At 38.6% G+C, this 12,003-nt stretch overlaps 1 long non-coding RNA gene across 1 annotated transcript in view; it reads right to left on the bottom strand.

Annotated features, from left to right (window-relative positions):
• The window catches only part of LOC107185004, a 43,359-nt gene extending 31,724 nt beyond the window's left edge, over positions 1–11,635 (bottom strand). Inside the window, exons 1-2 of the long non-coding RNA XR_001515914.1 lie at positions 11,490–11,635; positions 8,545–8,586 (exon numbers count right to left, since the gene is read on the bottom strand). This is a non-coding gene — a long non-coding RNA (uncharacterized LOC107185004). The remainder of the gene's footprint in view (positions 1–8,544; positions 8,587–11,489) is intronic.
• Between the last annotated feature and the right edge of the window lie 368 nt (positions 11,636–12,003).

The raw sequence follows: 12,003 nt of genomic DNA, 5'->3' as shown, positions 1-12,003 counted from the left end.
ACCTAAAAACTCAGCAGAATGCTCCAGGCAGCCATTGTCAATGGATCAAAGATAGCACTCAAGATGATACTTGGATACCTACTTGATACTTACTCTGCTCTATACTATTTAAAAAGTTGTAGCCCTGGCCACCGTGCTCAGTGGTTAGAGCATTGACCAGCACACTGAAGGGTCAGTGGTTCTATTTCCGGTCAAGGGCACGTACCTGGGTTGTAGGTTTGATCCCTTGATCTCTCTCTCTCTCTCTCTCTCTCTCCTTTCTTCCCTCACTTCCACTCTCTCTAAAACTCAATGGAAAAAAATACCTTCTGGTGAAGATTAACAACAATAACAAATGTTTGTAGACAAAATGAAAGAAAAAATGTAAAAGAAATTTTGATCTTCAACAGAAAACTATGCAGAAATTTTGATTTTCAACAGAAAACTATGCAAAACACCACTTTGGGTTATCTAATTTTAGTCTTTCATTGTCTTTGAGCTATTTTACTACTCTATAAAATGTAAGTAATTAATAAAGGTGCAAAATACGACTTGTAAGATAGAGATTTAATAGACTTTTCAACTCTGGAAAAATCAGTTTGGCCTTCATTTGCATGTTTGTTTCAATACTCCTGATCTATAAATCCAGCTGTTTTACAGATTCTCTTTTTTACCAGTTATAGCATGTGCCTGGTTGCCTCACTGAATGACTTAAATAACATCTTTACCACATGTTCATTTTTATATCTGAATAAGAGTCATAAATTTACTTTTTTAAAAATGCTTTTTTAAAAAATGCTTTTAAAATATGTTTTATTTTATTTTATTTTGAGAGAGAGGAAGGAAGAGGGATAGATAGAAGCATTGATGAGAGAAACATCAATTGGCTGCCTCCTTCATGCCCTCCACTGGAGACCAAACCCATAACCTGGGCATGTGCCCCGATGGTGAATGAAACCAGCAACCTCTTAGTTCATGGGTCAACACTCATCCACTGAGCCACACTGGCCGAACATAATTTTACTTTTTTATATGTTATCTTTTATCACACTATGGGGTAAAAGAATGAAAGGGGATGTGTAAAAAGAGCAGGAAAGACCTCTCCTTTAGGACAAACTTCATTTACTGCAATATTTTCCTTTACACAAAGATTTCCTGCACTGCTATTCAAAGAAATATTCCAGCAGTGCAGAAAGTTCAGGTATCTTTTATATATATATGTTCTTTTTCCAAGAAATATCAAGAATTTGACTAATACACACATTCTTACACACACACACACACACACACACACACACACACACACACGGTGAAGGAGAGATATTTGAGCATCAGTCTGGAAAATAATCAAAATTCAAATTCAAAATACTTTATCCACAGGGGCACTGCCCAGTTAATCCAAATACCAGTTATATAATATTCACAGGCACAACCTAAAAGCATTTGTTTTCTTTTAAGATTTTTGAAATGTTGGCTTATTTCTAGCAAGTTTCTTCCATATCAGCTTTGGCCATATAGCTTTAAGAACATTCACAGGATTCTGGGGTCAGGCTGAGCACACCAGACTCTCCAAGTGGGAAAGTTAACGAAAGCCAACAAGGGCCTTCTCCCCACACTACCCACTCAAGCCATCCCCCACCCAATTCAAAAGCTGTGTTTCTATACCAAGGGGATAGCAAAGCCATGTGATGTTTCCTTGGTTTTACACCAGTATGGCATAGGACAAAGAATCCCCGTTTCCATAAACGACATGAACTAAGCCATGATTTTACTTAAAACTTAACTATTTGAGCTAAAGATACTTCAAATGATGTTTTCAGGAAATACATACACAGTGCTAGTCCTTAGTTTTCACAAAGTAGGTCTCTCATTAAAGCTTTTTGAAACTCTGTCCTACACTTCCACCCTGAGCCTGCTCCCTAGAATTGCTTTTAACTGCAGAGCTTTCACTGCAAATGGAAAAGAGAGAAAAAAAAGAGAGGATTGGTAAATACAGAACTACAACGTCCGTGCTCATCCTCCAGGACTCCTGGGCACACTCTTGGAGAGGGGCTGGGCCAATTGAGGTGACTGAAGAGGTCATAATCAACATGAGCTTGCTAGGACGTTCATGGAAATATTTGAATATCAATGCATGTAATATATGCAGAATGAATTTTCAAAAGCCAGACTACATTGTTTCCATAGCATTGGAAATCTCCTCACCACCTAGCTTGCCTGTGTGCAGTTTTGTATCCAGAAACAAAAGGAACAGTTAAAACCCTGCTTAATGACGGTCCTTAAAGCAAAATTTTCAAGATGGAGCAGCCATGATACGAAAGTAGCAGTTTAGCTTTTGGTAAAAATATTTTTCCTCTAGATTCTCTTATTTTCCCACTCAACTACCTATTCTCAAAAATCATCCGGTTATTGCTGACGTTAATCATTGTTCTTTTTAAAAGTGAACAAATTTACTTGGTACCAGGAGTGCTGGGAGCTTTCACATTCTATTAATTTCATGCGTTAGATATGAAAACTCACCCAGAGAAGGGAAAATGCGGGTTGGCCCAAGGTCACAAAGGACAGGGTTAAGCATATCCTGACTTGGTTTTGTGTGTCAGACAGATTCCCAAATAAATTTTCTTACTTCAATACCTTTAATGTTTTCCCTTTAGCGGTACTTGTATTTAGGGACTCTTATCCAGAGCAGTTAGCATTTTTCCATGCCTACCACATAGGCAGCTGAGTATTACTCCAATATACATCACAAATTTATATGCTAATCTCCATTTCCATGGTTATCACTCCAGTTCAAGGCAAAATCATCTCTTACCTGAACTACTATAACAGATTTCTAACCAGTCTCCCAATTTCTAATCTTCCCTTCCCTGCCATATATTTTTCTTAACATAAATCCGATCATGTAATGCTGCTGCTAAATTCTTCCAATGATTTCCCGTGGCACTGAGAACAAAACTCAGATTCCTGACCATGACCTACATGACCCGGTTCCGGGCCCAGTTCTCCACTGTCACATCCTACTTTGTATGATTCTCCCACCAACTATACATACTGCAGTCGCACTGGCCTTCTTTCTAGCCAGCAACATCAAATCAATTCCGGCTCAGGGCGTAGCACTAGCTGCTTCCGTTTCTTGCCAACTTAAATTTTAGCTCATGTCACCTTCTCAGCAGACCTTCCTCTCTAACAGAGTCCTTTTATTTTGGTTTCTTTATAGTGTTGTTTATTATGAATCTCATTTATATATGTTTTGCTCATTTATTTTCTGTCCTTTCCCTTTAGAAGTCTGTCTTCTCTTATTCACCACTGTACCTCTTAGTTATTAAAAAAAATTAGTTAATATTTGCTGAGTGTATGAATGGGTGAATGAATGAATAAAGTTACCAAGGCTTAATTGGTAACATTTCGCAAATAGTTATTGTATGTTGTGGGGAGATAGACATCAAGAAAGAGATTTGTTCTTCAAAGGGAGAATGGCTTGTTGGAACCCTTTGAGAATCTGGTCATGCACAAATTTTCACAAGCCCCAGAAGCTCATCTATGACACCCTACAAGGCATGAAACCCAAGTTTAGAGCCCCTGTTTTAGCACACGGTCCCAATATGTTATCTGGGCTTACATGATGTTGAATAATTTGGCTATTGTTTAGCTCTCCCTCCCCCTTATCCATATCTTTGCAATCTAAATTCAAGCCACACTAGATTGCCTACCAGGATTTCACTTGCCTCTAAATGTTTCTCTTCCCTGTACCTGGAATCCTCTCCAAACTCCCAACTCTCCCTTTTATCTAACTCCCACTCATTTTTTTAGATCACATCATTTCCTCTGGGAAGTCCTTCCTGATCATCAAGTATGAGTTCAGAACCTTAAAATAACTTTCATGGTTTATTCTGTATTTCTATCAAAACACTTTTATAAATTAGTATGATTGTCAGTTCATATTATGCACACCCACCGGCTTAGGGAATATATTTGTTTTATTCGTCATGGCATCAATAGTGCCTAGTATAATGCCTCACAATTAAGGGCCAACTTAATATTAAGGGAATTAAAATAAACTCCTTTTCTGAGTTTCATATTTCATCTCAGAAAATAGATATGATTATTGATCATATTTTGCAGGACCTTCAAATTAGAGGTTCCAAATTTAGTCACACATTTTGTTCCTGACTTTAAGAAAAAGCTTTTCGGAGACTAATACAGGTTGTGTCAAAGTCTAAACTGTGTCTTCCAAATGCTTTGAAATAATAAAATAAAAGATAGTGAAACAATATGTGTAGTTGTAATAAAAACAGAAGTTTCTGTCCTACCAGATTAATGTTGAATTTGCCAGTCTGTGGGATGCTTTTTGCTATTTCACAAAAACCTGTGAGGCTATATAAGTCAATCAGTCTGCTTCTAAACTAAGTCAGCTTAAAAATTTTTGTGGGCAAGGTGAAATGCAGCAGTAATATAGCATGAATGCATACTGGTGGAGACCATTGAACCTGCTGGACTCACAATACGATCAGAAGGCAGAACTTGGAAGGAATTTAGGGTAGTAATAAATGTTGCTATGAATCTTCTCTACATGGCTTCCTCTGTTCTTAGCAGCAAAAACACTTTTAGAGACAATCTTTTTTCAGTTTATTTTTATGGTTGAGAGTATTACAAATGTCCCCATCCACCGACTCCTGCTTGTCCCAGGCCTTCACCATATTAGTGTCTGTGTCCATGAGCTATGCATATATGCATATAAGTCCTTTGGTTCACTAGAGGGAAAGAAGTTTAATATTCTACTAAGAAAACTCCTAATAATACTATACTCTTCTAGCCCCATTCATCTCCAGAGGACCTTAAATATACATACTCCCTTTTTCTCATTTCACATACACAGGAGGACCCCAACCAGGAAGTGGCTCTGAACTCAGAATTCCCATTGTGACAATTCTAGTATTATGGAGGAGAACTGTTATTTTGAAATAACTTGTGCTATTCCTAAAACAACTCATTTTTTGTAGTTTATACGAGAACCAGAGATGAAATATGACTATGAGCAAAATAAGCAGAATCACAATTCAGAGATATGGCTTAGAAAAACAAAATAAAAGAGTATGTTTACATAAATTATAAGCACTCCAGGGCTGGGATATTATTCTCTCGCCAACACTGTCAACCATTTATATAACATTGTGTACACTTGCAGCAATATAAGATGAATAATAATTAATACAGTATGATTGTTCTGAATTCCACAGACTTCTCCTTACCGGATTCCTGCAGCCTCGTTTTTTAAAAGGTAGAATCCTAACGGACCATATGTATTTCCCAACCTTAGCTTGTTAGGCTTCTTCGTGTCTTATAAACCCACTAGTGATTATTTCGAACAAATTTCCACTATATCACTACTAACAAGCCATGGACTTCAAAAAGTGAACTTGGATAGCATTGAAATCATTGGAATGTTGGCCAAGAGCTTTAACCTCAAAGGAGTGTGTGATTTCAGTGACTTCTGGTGTCAGATGGCTCAGAAATGGAGAAAAGAGAATGGGGTAGAGGAGTAGAAGAGGGGATAAAGAAATTAACCCTGAAGCCATCCCAGTATCATTTAAAATACCAAGACATCAAATTCAAAGGTATCTTTTTTAACCTTTTTAGGCAATTATTTGTTGAAGAAATCAACAAATGAACATGGGGAATCCCTACTGAAACAACTTTCTCACTGGCTTCCTGCCTCAAATCTTTTCTTCCTCTCCAATCTATTCCACATGCTTCTCACAGCACAATCTTCCAAAAGTATCATTCCAGCAATGATTTTCCATTAACTTTCCCAGAGAATCAAGCTAATCACTGCCTGTACAATAATCCTTAGCATGGACCCCCAAATCCAGGGACAACATTTCTAGTCCCATCTCCTTCCACTCCCTTCCACACAGCCTGTGAGCCCACAGTAGTAATCCTCCCTGCGCTCCCTCAAACATCCCTGGCTCTTCAGTATCTCAATGCCTTTACTCTTTTAGTCTAACACACTCTTCACTTTGTGAACCTGAAAAACCTACTCAGCACTCAAGATGCTATCATGCCTGACTCTCCTCTTAGGTTAGTTGCTTCCTCCTTATCAACTCTTAGTCCGTTTATAAGACACCACAATTGCATGTTATTTACTTCAAGTGGTCGTCTCCTTCAAGAGACCAAGTTCATGGGCAGAGATGGTCTTCTTCAGTCCTGAGTACAGATGGCCTTATTCAGCCCTAGGTCAAGCATAGTGTCTAACACATAGTAAGTACTCGGTTAGTATTGTTTAAGAAAAACACTAAAATTAAATACAAAAATTATATATTCTTATCAGAAAACACAGTGACATTCCTGACAATGCAAATCTCCCACTGCCTCCAAGCAGAATAATAAGCAATAAATGCCGGGTACAAACAATTAGCCTATCAAGCAGGTGCTGGCTGGGTCCCTGAACACGTTCTGTAGTTCCATGCTAGACCTCATTTACTTTGTGGAGCCCAGAAACGGACTCCCACCCCCCACTCAAGCAGTAAGCATAAACAATGCCAAGAGCTAAATCCAGCAGCCTCTAAGTGCACTTAAGTCCCATTCAAAGTCAAGGGAAATTATGCATGCATGAGAAGTAGAAAGGGAGGGGAGATAAGAAAGATGGCTTGCTGCTTCTTGGAAAACAGGAAAAAAGACCACAAAGGTTCAATTCCTCAGAAAATCGTCACCTATTTGCTGTCTTGTTTTCATCTTTTTAGGAATTTATTGGGTTAGGAAAGACCTTTCCTACCTGACTGTATCCTAAACTCCCAGTTGCCTTTGCATTAGTTAATGTCTGAGCTTCCTGGCTAATTGTGGCGGGTGAGCAGCGGGCTGCACAGATGTCAGATGTCCTACTCTATCAGATGAAGAGGTTCCTGCCTCAGGCTGTTTATATATGACCTACCAGGATTTCCTGCTGCATGATGAAATAATTAGGGGGCCCTCCGTGAGTAGAATAATGTTGCAAGTAAGTTGTAACAGCATTACATTATATAACAAAAATGAAACATTTGGCCTTATCTGCATCAGAATCTTCCTAAGGTTTATTGTTAACATTCTGTTCCTCATTTTTATAATAGTCACATGGGTGCTAATTTTAATGTTCACTAGAGAACACAATAAGTTTAGCAAGGCTTTCTTTAATGCTTGTGCTACAATTTGAGTCAAGAGTAAACAGGGTGGGGAGATATCTTTTCTGTGTGTTTAATTTTCTAAATAAAGTTTGTCTTTTGCCTCTTATAACAAAGCAATTCTATAGTCTCAACAAAACCTGATGGTCTTTTAAAAGAATTAGTAATATTTTCTAAATTGATAGAGTCTTAAGTCTTATTGAATTCTAACTTCTAACTTCGACCCAGAAAATAAGTATACATCCTCTTTATAATATTCTTTTTAATTTAGTCCATAACGGGTATTACCCACATACAATTTCCATGATTTAAGGGTATTATCCTATATACAAACACGAATCAAGATTAAGTTCAAAAATTCTAAGCAACTTTAATCATTGAAATGAAATGTCATGAATTCTAGAAACATCTGGGCATATGGGGCAGATCACACCAAGTAATATTAGCGTGTTTTCCACTGTCATCCTGTGCATCCCTCTGCGTTAGTGCTTAACACCTTCCCTGATAAGACTGAAAACTCCTTGAGGGCTGTTTGTCTCATGCATTTTTGTATCTCCTGCTCCTAGTGCAGTAAGTCCTTGGCACAAGTAAGTACTCAATACATTTTCATTAAACTGAATTGTAAGTGTGGAGTGAGGAATGGAGAACAAGAGATCAAGAAAAAGGTAATGGTCATTAAAGAATTCCTCACTCCTTTACATTTTTTCCAATGTAAGTACAATGTAATCTTTCTATGGAGGTACAATATCACCTTCATCCCCTTCAACATCTCCCCTGCTATAATTGTTCTAAAAAGGGTAAGGATTCCCAGCCCTCTCCTCTGAATAGTGGGCCTAATACTATCTGCTTATATATAAGGAGTAAAAGAATTATACTAAATTACTAAATAAATAGAATCATAAATTGCTAAATAAAATGAAAATCCATCTGAGTTTCATTGCTTGAAGATCATACACCCATGAAGATGGCCAGGTGAATTCCTAAAAAACCCAGAGAACACAGTTTTAGAGAAGAAGGGAGGTTTCCTGTTGCATCTAGGAAAGATTTAAGAAAAATAAGACCCTGTGAGAAGTAAGAGAAGAGCAAGTAGCTTTTGTTACAAGTGCCATTCTGATCCATTAATAGCAGCTACCACGTAGAGGTAGTGTCCAGGTTGTGTGACAAAGCGCGGCCATTAATTGATGGTGCCTGCCTTAGCCTTAGAACAAGTGGCAATATGAGTACTCACTCTCTGTACCCCAGCAGCTCCCCCCAATAACCACGAAGGCTGCAGTTATTTTAGGGGAGAACTGGAGAACAAAGAGATGTTCAAACAATAGCCTCTGAAGGAAAGCAAAAGTTCATTTAAGTACAATTATACCCAGGTGTGCCACTCTTTGCCTTGTTTCATAAACACTTAATGAGCACTTACCTATCAAATAATACTCACTGGCCTCAAGGAATTAATGGCCACCTGTAGGGAGAAAGACAAATAAATAGGAAATTTTAATATAAGGTGATGAATAATATAAAAGTCTACAAATAATGTTAAAGGAGTTCAAGTTGAAGTGACTAATTTTGGCTAAGAAGAGGGATGTCAGAAAATATTTCTGAGAGAAAGAGATCATCCAAACAAGGCTTTCAGGATGAGTTAAATATGGCCTTGCGGGGGAAAAAAAGGAAGAAAGAAGACAAGAGGAGAATGGGGAGAAGGAAGAGGAGGAGGAGGAAATGCATTTGGGCAGTATATACAATGATGCTCAAGGAAATGTCCTTAGTTCAGCTGCACTGCTGAGTTCAAGTGATGTGGAGGATGATTAAAGATAAGGCTAGAGAGGTGAAGAACAGTCAGAACTCAAAGGGCTGTGTCAGTCCCAAAAGACTGGAGAACTGTAAGCAGGACAGTAACTTGCATCTCTTCCTTGACCTGCATCTCCTATCCCTTCTCTACTGTCTCTGTTCCCTCACTATATAAGCGTATTAATGTCTCCCCTCCTTGAAAAAGAAAATATATTTTGATCCTTCATTCCTGCATCTTTTCCAATTTCTTTCCTTCTCTTCCCAACCAAGCAGACAAGCTGAAAACATCTATACTCTCAGTCTCCACAGTTCTTAATTTATGAATAACCGCATCTAAGAGGAAATAAAAACAATGACTTTGTGCAAATGCAGGTGCCTTATGTTTCTCAGGAGTGTGAATGCTGAGCAACACCCTACCCTGCTAAAGATGAGGCAAATGTCTAGAAAGTCCCCCTGAGCTGCAGAAGTGGAGGCGAAATGTGTTCAATCTAGTCAGGAGCTCCTCAGAAATGCAAATTGCCCACTTGAAATAAGAAGGCACCTATTGTTCAGCCTTGATTGCCTCTGCAGGCCGACAGGCAAGGGGGGAAACCCTTGAAGGAGAAGGGAGTCTAAGTACAGGGCACACGTAGAGGAACAAATAAAAACGAAGCCAAACTCCAACAGGGCTTCCATTTTTCATCTGCGAAGCGAGCAGGGATTTTGGAGTAAAAACCATTTATGATTCTGCATTCTTTATGACGTAATTCTCCGTGCTCCTTTTTGTTGTCCCTATTATCTCATAGATGTTGATAAAGCCGAAAATTTTAATGTGTCCTGTGCAGCCCGACCTCACCGTCAATAAATGCACACGGTGATTACAATTAAATGTGTCTCTAGTCATATAAATAGTTTATGCCAAGAGCGTATTTTTACAATAGGAAAAATAATAGCTTTCACTTTCCCCCCATCATTTAGACATATCCTGCATATAGATGTTTTGTTCCTATCTTGCTTCTGCAAGTTCTGTTCTTTGGCCCTGGAGGAAAATATGGTGATTTTTTTTTTTTTATTTCTAACTCAGTTTTATTCCGAACTCAATTTCTTTTCTCAAGAAAAAGAGTTAGTTACAAACAAGTATTAAAACTCTCAAAGTCTGAATTTAGAACAGAATGAATCCTTCACGAGAAAATAAACAAGGTGCCGCTTTTTCTAAAATAATTCTCATCTAACCTGTTTACCAGCTGAGAAATAAAAGATCTTGGTATTTAAACTTGAAGCTCTTTTTCATTTCTTTATCCCCATCTCCTTTTCATCTTTATAAACAGAAGTCTATAATTACTATACTAACAAAGAATACAGCTGAACTATACACAGGTTAAACCATTCTAAATAAAGTACAGAATAATAAATAATAGAATAGTCAAAGGAGCTAGCATAATAAACACATGAAGAGCTACACCACATCCTACAATGTAAGATGTCTCCCATTTCTAAGTCTTTTCAACTTCCTGAGTGAAAGAGACCAAAAGAAGCATAAGCTAACAATCATGGAAACTGGAGAGATCACACAGTCCAGCCTCTTAACGACATTTAAAGCCCCCATTAATCATAATAACAAGAGCAATAATAGCGGTGGAGACAGTAGTGGTTGTAGCGGTATCAACAATTACCACTCCTCGGATATTTACAATGTGCCAGGCACTATGCTAACTGCCAGAGCAACACTATCTCATTTAATTCACATAACAATATGGTTGAATGGTTATTATTCCCACTACAATGAATGTACAGGTACAGTTCTGATTGGTGAAGGGCTAGCTTCTGCCCTGACCATTTTCCATATGGGAACCTGATAGGACACCCCTTTCTATTTGAAAACAGTTGTGATTGAGAACTTTTTCCTCATACGGAGCCCAAACTGGTTTCATGAAACTTCCAGTCATTCATCTTGGCACTTTCTTACAAACGTAAACCAAGTCCAATCTTTCTTCCAAGCAACAGCTGTTTAATACTGCCACCACGATGTCATTTGGGCTACCTGATCTGGTTTGGTGTCCCTGCAGCCAGACCTAGCACCACAGGTAGGCTAACCCATTGAGTCTTCTCCTGGAAACTCAGTTTTGAGCCAAATTCTGAGACAAAACTAGCTCCTAACCAGGAGAACTATAGAGAATACCGCAGCCTTTACCCTTTATTACAGCCAATTATCTCTAACCGGGGCCTTTCTCCAGTTCATGGTTCTGGTCCCTATGACAAACCCCGTCGTAATTTTATTTCACTCTGAATTCTTGAATGATCTCTAATAAGAAATGTAAGGCATTGGCGAACTCTCCAGAGCAAATAATTCCAGGTGTCACTCTTATACCCTTTAAATAGCATCTTGCTGGCAATACTCCTGGCATTTTAAAAGAATTAGAACTGAAGTTACAAATAACTAACATTTATTAGTGACTACTGTATGCCAGGCACTATTCTAAGTACTTTACTTATATTAACTCACTTAATCCTGGCAACAATCTTATGATATGGGTACGGTTATTATCACCATTTTAATAATGAGAAAACTGAGGCACAGAAGGAAGTTGGCTAACTTACCCCAAATCCTATGTAGTTCTGTAGGAGCTGGGAAACAAATCCTGGACATATGACTGTAGGACTTTTAATCACTACAGTATTCTGCCTCTCAGTAGTTGCTAACCTCTTCCCAGGCTAGCGTCTGGGCACTGTTTCTTATAGTTTGGCATGTTTCAGCAATTTGCCACAGAAAAGAGCTATCTGGTGCAGCAAAGTGCTTTTCCTGCTCCATACCACTTCCTCTTTTGTAAATTACCACATCTTTCTACTTATATGGGTGGCCCTGAGGGGAGCTGGGAGCAAGGAGACTTTGACTCAGCATTCAGAAATCAGGAATGCTGGCTGACCAACAAAAACTCAGTGTGAACCAGGCCTTCATGAGAAGTGAACAAAGAGACAGGCCACTCCTTCTAGTGGTACTGACCATACAGCTCATCAGATATGCTGCTGTGGCCACCACTGCCCCCTGCAGCGACGCTCTGCAATGAAGACCCATTGGTCAACTACATCCGCCTTTGGTTCCATCTGTATCTTT

Source organism: Myotis davidii, unplaced genomic scaffold, assembly GCF_000327345.1.
Source record: "Myotis davidii unplaced genomic scaffold, ASM32734v1 scaffold128, whole genome shotgun sequence".
NCBI lineage: Eukaryota > Metazoa > Chordata > Mammalia > Chiroptera > Vespertilionidae > Myotis > Myotis davidii.
The sequence above is the reverse complement of the archived record's forward strand: the minus strand, read 5'-3'. Positions and strand labels throughout refer to the sequence as shown.